Genomic DNA, 7,210 nt, shown 5'->3' with positions numbered 1-7,210 from the left:
AAACAAGAATGAAATCTTGCAATTTGCAATGACATGGATGGAACTAGAAAGTATAATGTTAAGTTAAATAAGTCAGTCAGAGTAACACAAATACCATCTGATTTCACTCATACGTGGAATTCAAGAAGCAAAACATGAGCAAAGGGAAAAAGACAGAGAGAGAGACAAACCAAGAAACAGACTCTTAACTCTAGAGAACACCATTGATGGTTACCAGAGAGGAGGTTTGTGGCTGGTTAGGTGAACCAGGCTATGGGGATTAAGGAGTGCACTTGTGGTGATGAGCACCAGGTTATTAAAATACAAATTTTAGGGATGCCTGGGTGGGTCAGTCAGTTAAGCGTCTGCCTTCAGCTCAGGTCATGATTTCAGGGTCCTGGACTTGAGCTCCCCATCGGGCTCCTTGCTCAGTGGGGAGCCTGCTTCTCTCTCTGCCTGCCGCTTCCCCTGCCTGTGATTTCCCCCTCTCTCTCTGACAAATAAATAAATAAAATATTAATCTCAGGAAACAAACTGAGGGTTGCTGGGTGGTGGGGCGGGTGTAGGGATAGGGTGGCCAGGTTATGGACATGGGGAGGTTATGTGCTGTACCCCTGGGGCAAATAATACTTTATATTTTAATAAAAAAATAAACAAATAAAATAGCATAGAGTAAAATAAAAACTTAAAAAGTGAAAATAAAAATACAACTTATCAAAATTTGTGAAATGCAATGCAAGTTGAAGGAGACTTGTAATATTTTCCTTCCTATGTAATCTGATAGTGTGTGAACTAAATTTTGGGAGAGGGACCAAGGAGACACTAAGTATCTGGATGTTTTTAAAAATATCTAATTGTGTAAAATATCCACTGTTCACAATTAGTCTTCTCAGCCTCAGATAGTTGCTTCTGGGGTCCCTCAAGAGCCCCCAATGGAGGGAAGGTACCTTAAGGTTGAGTGACTATCAAGAGTGGAGGAGCCAGTGTGGGAAGGGAAAAGTCTAACATGAGTGGATTGAAGGCTGGAGTATGTAGGAGTTTTGAAGGGTGACATATTAATAGATTTCAGGTCTTTTAACAGCCAAAATGAAAGTATTGAATGGTCAATAAGTAGGAAACAGAAGTCCCTTATTTAGTAATTCCTGAATTACTGGCCAGGGCTCTAAAGCCCCTGTTATAAATTATATTGTGGAATCCTGGGGAGTGACATGAATGGATCTATCTCTACCTATTATGGTGTTCTATCATGGGTTTCCACATCCCATGAATGCCTGATATCAGAATTCCTTGCCCACAAAAAGGAGAAATCCTGTCCACTGGTTGGTTTCAATTTTCAGTAAGATGAGTACTAATACTAAGGGGGTCAGACAAAGACATTAAGGGACACAGGTGTGAGGGAGATGAATATGGGGACTTGTGAAGGGAGTCCTTCAAGGTCACAATGAATTCAGTATCCCATCTTATGAAACTATTGGGATAGTTAGGCTAAGAAGGAAATTGTGTTGATCCTTAAGAGATCCTATAAAGATATGGAGAGACTGGGAGGAAAATTATGAGGAAAAAAATTTTTTAATTTAAACTGTACTTACTTAAAAACAGTGCAATATTTGTTTCTGGAGAATTCAGTGAGTCATCACTTACAAACAAGACCCAGTGTTTCTTCCCAAAAGTGCCCTGCTTAATACCCTTCACCTATCTATCCGATCTTTCTTCCTCCATCAACCTTCATTTTGTTCTCTATCATTAAGAGAAGTGTGGTAGGTGCCCTTTGACTCATGAGGATAATAAAACCTTGTGAATTTAGAGACAATTAAGGGCATGGAAGGTCTACTTCCTCAGAGCTGAGTTAGTATTCCTCCTGTGAAGAAGGAATGTGGGTCTTCTCCCTCCTTTTGAGGGCTGGCCATCTCCAAACACAATGGCCTTTTTCTTTACAATATCAGCAAACATCCTGGTCAATGGAAGCCTATATTTTGGGGGCCTAGGTTTTTCTAATTGTTTTAACTGTAAATCCATGAGCTTGGGTTGTGTATTTTCTACTTTTGAAAAATACTATTCTTAGGCGCCCAGCTAGCTTAGTTGGTCGAGCATGAGACTCAAAAAAATACTATTCTCACCGTGCTAAGCTAATGTCTAAAATTCAAATATCTCAGCATTCTATCAGGAGAATTTCTTTCCTTCTTTCCTTCCTTCCTTCCTCCCTCCCTTCCTTCCTTCCTTCCTTTCTTTTATAGTGTTATGAAGCACAAGTCAGTTCATTCCAAAAGCCTGTGGTAGAGCAAAGGTTGTTTGCTAATGAAGTTCAAGCCCTGAGTGCTTTTTCAAAGTAGTTTCTAATTGGTGATGATAATTTGTCACAATTTCATCCTTCAGTTATTTACAATTTCGAATACATGACCAATTAATAGGATAAAACTCAGAATGGCTTCAAGTAGTTTTTCCTTAGTTTTTTCATTATCTGACTAGCTCATCAGTAGCTTGAGATACCTTAAAATCTTCCAAGATCTTTCATTTAGCTTTCCTAAACCAAAGAAGGGCATCTCTGGGTCCCACAAATAAATGGATAGGTTTATATAGGTTGGGGAGTCTCAGAGAGTAAGCACCCAAGACCTAAACTGTTCAGTAGATTTCCCTTTCTTTTTTTAATTTTTAAAGATTTTATTTATTTATTTGAGAGACAGACAGAGAGAGTGAAAAAGAGAGAACAGTAGTAGAGTAAGGGACAGAGGAAGGAGCAGTCTTCCCATTGAGTAGGTAGCCCCAGCAGGGGCTCTAGGATCAGGACTTGTGCCAAAGGTAGACACTTAACTGGCTGAGCCACCTAGGCACTCCTGGATTTCCCTTACTTTGGTGGGAACTTGGAGGATCTTTAACCAAAACCAAGGTTTATATGTTACTTCCTTAGTTTGGTCTTTGTTAGGATTAGGTTGTGCGAGTGGCTTGAACATCATGTACAGAAGACAGAGATCCAACAAATTAAGTAGTCAAGGGAAACTGAAGACCAGGAGAGCATTTTAAGAGGGGAAGGAAAAGGCGAAGTGAGAATATGGAGGCACCAAAGGATGGGATCTAAGGGACTGTGTTTGGAGAGGATGAAGAAGGGTCTTAAGGTCTGAATCAGTGGCCTTGAAACTTTTTGCTCTAGGGCTCCTCTATGGTGTAAGTAGTTAGCAGGGATTCAAGGAGGGGGGGTCTTCAGTCTACTGCAAAGCTACCATGTTCTAAATCAGTGGTAAAAAAGAATTCTGAGGTTCTAACCCAGTTTCAAGAGTACACTCAGACCCTTAAGAATCAAAATTAATCCTAACCATACTTTAATGGACTATCATCTGGAGCACTGGATCACAAGTCAGACTCACCAATGGATCCCTGGTCAGTTAGTCAGGAGTGGGGGAAAAGGTCTAACAGATGTGTTTTTGGAGTCTCAGTTGAACGTGCTGGAGGGACAATGATGAAGTTGATTTTATCTGAGTTGCAGCACCAAAATATAAAAGAAACATTACTCTGACACTTATTAAAATGGTAAGGAGGGCTTTACTAAAGACTATTGCAATAGGTGTCCAGGCTGTTGCAACAGAAGAGAAATACTGAGCTCAATTCCAAATATAGCAAAGCCAGCTAGGAATATATAGCTGACAAATAGAGGGACAGGTTCTACAAATGGAAAGGGACTAAGTAATGAGGGCTGGGAGAGTCTTGCCAAACTGGCTTAACAGGATCCTTGTTAAAGACAGAAAGGACTTAGATATTAAGAGTCTTAGCCACTTTGAGCTGGTATAACATAAATACCATAGACAATGCATAAACAACAGAAATTTATTTCTCATAGCTGTGAAGCCTGGTAAGTCCAAGACCAAGGTGTCAGCAGCTCCCATGTCTGGTAAGAGCTTGATTCCTAGTTTACAGATAGTTGTTTTTTTATTGTATCATCACATGGCAGAGAGCAGAGAGAGATTCTGTTTCATCTAATGTTTATAAAGGGCATTAATTCCATTCATTAAGGTCCCACTCTCATGACCTAATTATCTCCCAAAATCCCCACCCCCAAATGCTACACATTGGAGATTTAGACTTCAACATATGAATTTTGGGAAGACACACTCAGTCCATCACATTCTACCCCTGGCTCCCCCAAAGTCATGTCCTTCTCATGTGCAAAATACATTCACTCCATTCCAATAGTCTCAAAGGTCTTAATGCATTCTAGCATAAATTCTGAAGTCCAAAGTTTTGCCTAAATATCATCTAAATCAGATATGAGGGAAATTTGAGGTTAAGATCCACCCTGAGGCAAAATCCCTCACTACCTGTGAACCTATGGAACCAAACAAGTTATATGCTTCCAAAATATAATGGTGGGAGAGGGTAAAGATAGACATTCTGTTTCAAAAGGGAAAAACAGGAAAAAAAAAAAAAAAAAGAAGGTATGAATCTAAAACCTAGCAAGGGAAACTCTATGGCATCGTAAGTCTCCAGAACAATCCTCTTCTTATTAATGCTCTGCCTTCTGGATCCCCTGGGGCAGTGGCCTTGCCTCTACAACTCCGCAAGGGTTGTAGGGAGTGTGTGGCTGTGGTTCAACAGAGTGAGGTCATGTCTCTGCAGACCCTTCACGGAGTATTGCTCCTACCCTTTGAAATCAAGGTAGAGGCAAATGTGTTCCCTGCTGCCCCCAGGCCCATGCAGTCTGGACCTGGAATGGGAGTGTCAACCCTGATAGTCTCTGAATCAAATTCAGGGTCCTACTCCTTTTGTCTGGAAAAATAGCACCCATTAGCAGGAGAAGAGTGCTATGGTCATCTGTTGGGTATAAGAAGTCTGAGAGTCTGTCTTCATTTCATCCTGTTAAATTTGGTTCCAGTTAACAGGGTTTCTGCTGGTATAATCCCATCTCTGATCTTACCTTTTATTGAGATGGCTGGTTACATTTGTGGTTCATACCCACACTGACTTCCTTATCAAATGGCCCATCTGCCACCACACCTTTTCTGTTCTCTTCTGAGAACATTTTCTTATGTTTTTGTAGTGTGAAAACTCTGAGAATTTTCCAGATCTTTAAGTTCTGGTTCCTTTCTGCTTAACAAGTAGTGTTCAACTTCTTTACCCTTCTCACATTTTACTATAAGCAGTCAAAAGGAACCAAGCTGATCCTTTAATACTTTTTTTAGAATCTCTTCAGTTAGATATCCAATATGATCCACATTCTACAAAGTTCTAGAATGTGAACAGGATTCAGTAAGATTGTCACTTTATGAAAAAGATCATCCTTCTTCCGGTTCCCAATAGCATGTTCCCCATCTCTGTCTGAGTTCTCACTAGAATCACCTTTCCAATTCTCTTCACAACAATCCTGGCATTTTCTTCAAAACATACTTCAAAACTCTTCCAGCCTCTATCCATTACCCAATTCCAAAGCTGCTACCATGTTTTTAGGTATTTTTTAAAGTAGTACCTCCTTTCTTGATAAGCAATTCTTTCTTGGGAGGATGTAAGCATTTAATCCATGCTATTAAAAGCTGATGATGAGGAATCTTAAGATAGCAAGCATGGTAAAATCTCAATAAACTAACTTGGTAAGATTACTACTGAGGTTGGGCTAGCGGTACCTGGGTGACTCAGTCAATTGAGCATCCAACTCCTGATCTCAGTTCAGGTCCTGATCTCAGGGTCATGAATTCATGCCCCACATGGAGCGTACTTTAAAAAAAAGAAAACGAAAAAGTTGGGATGGGCAAGCCAAGGACAGGGACCAAGGTCAAGGCCTGGTTGAGAAGATAAGAGAGCTAAAGAGACCCCTGTTAGAGTCCATGATCAAAGGAACGAGACTGATACAAAGCAAAAATCAAACAAAGATTTATTTCACTCCAAGCATCAAAAATCAAACCAACGGGTCGGGGCCATCTCTTACAAAGAGGCGATGACAAAGAGGACGCCACTTCCAATGACGAAGAGGCAATGATGACCAGGACGATAATGCCGCTCCAACGAAGCAGATCCCCAGAAGGATGAGGCCGCTCCCCGGACGAGGCCGCTCCTGACAATGACGAGGTGACAATGACAGTGAGGACAATGACCCCGAAGACAGAGACTCTGCTCCCCATGATGCCACTCTGACAAGGCTGCTCCCTGGACGCTGCTGCTCCGGATGAGGCCGCTCACTGACAAGGCCACTCCCAAGATGAGGCGAGTCCAGCATGGCTGCTTGCAGTGCGACTGGGCTCGGGGCAGCGAGGCCACTCGCGGTGGGGCTGCTCCTGGCAGTGCTGCTCCCAACAACTATTACCTGTCGACTACGGTAATGGCTCCCAAAGACTATCACTCCGAAGACTACCCTACCAGCTATCCCAATGGCTACTCTAATGGCTATCCCAACAGCTATTCTAACAGCTATCCCAATGGCTATTCTAACTCCTCCTACTACTTCCCCCACCCCAGCCTCACAGACTAATCTTTATAGAGATGGTTGAGCTCGGCCCACACACAGGTGGCCAATGAGATTTCAACTCACCACAGTAAATATATGTGCGTCCCACTGATTGAATGTCTCCATCCAGCCTGGCCTGCCCCTATATCCGGGGTTTGCAAGTAAGTTCCTCTGGGAGGGACAGGGTCAATCTATGTTTACAACCAAACAGCTCCCTCTGGCTAACCAGGCCCCTACATTCCCCCCTTTTCTTTGGAATTTAGTCAAATCCTTGACTTTTCAGCCAGTTCTATGTTTTCCTATTGTAAGGGGTTATATTGAGCATGTAAGACTAACATTTTTATGCTCCAATTTTCTTTTGTACAAATGATATTAGGGCGCTTATAATGCAGGGGCCAAAAAGTAACAGTAGTGCACAGTCGGCTGATGAGTTAGCCATTCAATGCTTTGTATAATCTTTTCCATTTTTCCCAATTCCTTTCATCTAATTTCCCACCTATACTTTACATGAACAGGTAACAATAGGAGCAACAAAAAACTCACAGTTTTTTAGTCTTAGCTTTAGTCCATGGTCAGCAGGGTCTGTGGGCTGCAGCTTCCATCTCTGGGGGGCGTCTTCATCCTTGGCTCATTTGATGTGACCCATGTAAATCCAGGTCCAAATGCCTTCTACTTTAACTTCCATGGGGGTGGTCAGGATAACAGTAAACTGCCCCTTCCAGCGAGGCTCCAAGTTTCCTACTTGACAGAGATGTATCCAAACCAAGTCCCCGGGTTGGTAAGGACTTATGATTCCACAAGTCCTGT

This window comes from Mustela nigripes, chromosome 14 (genome assembly GCF_022355385.1).
Source record: "Mustela nigripes isolate SB6536 chromosome 14, MUSNIG.SB6536, whole genome shotgun sequence".
NCBI classification, from domain to species: domain Eukaryota; kingdom Metazoa; phylum Chordata; class Mammalia; order Carnivora; family Mustelidae; genus Mustela; species Mustela nigripes.
This window is presented reverse-complemented; position numbering follows the sequence as displayed.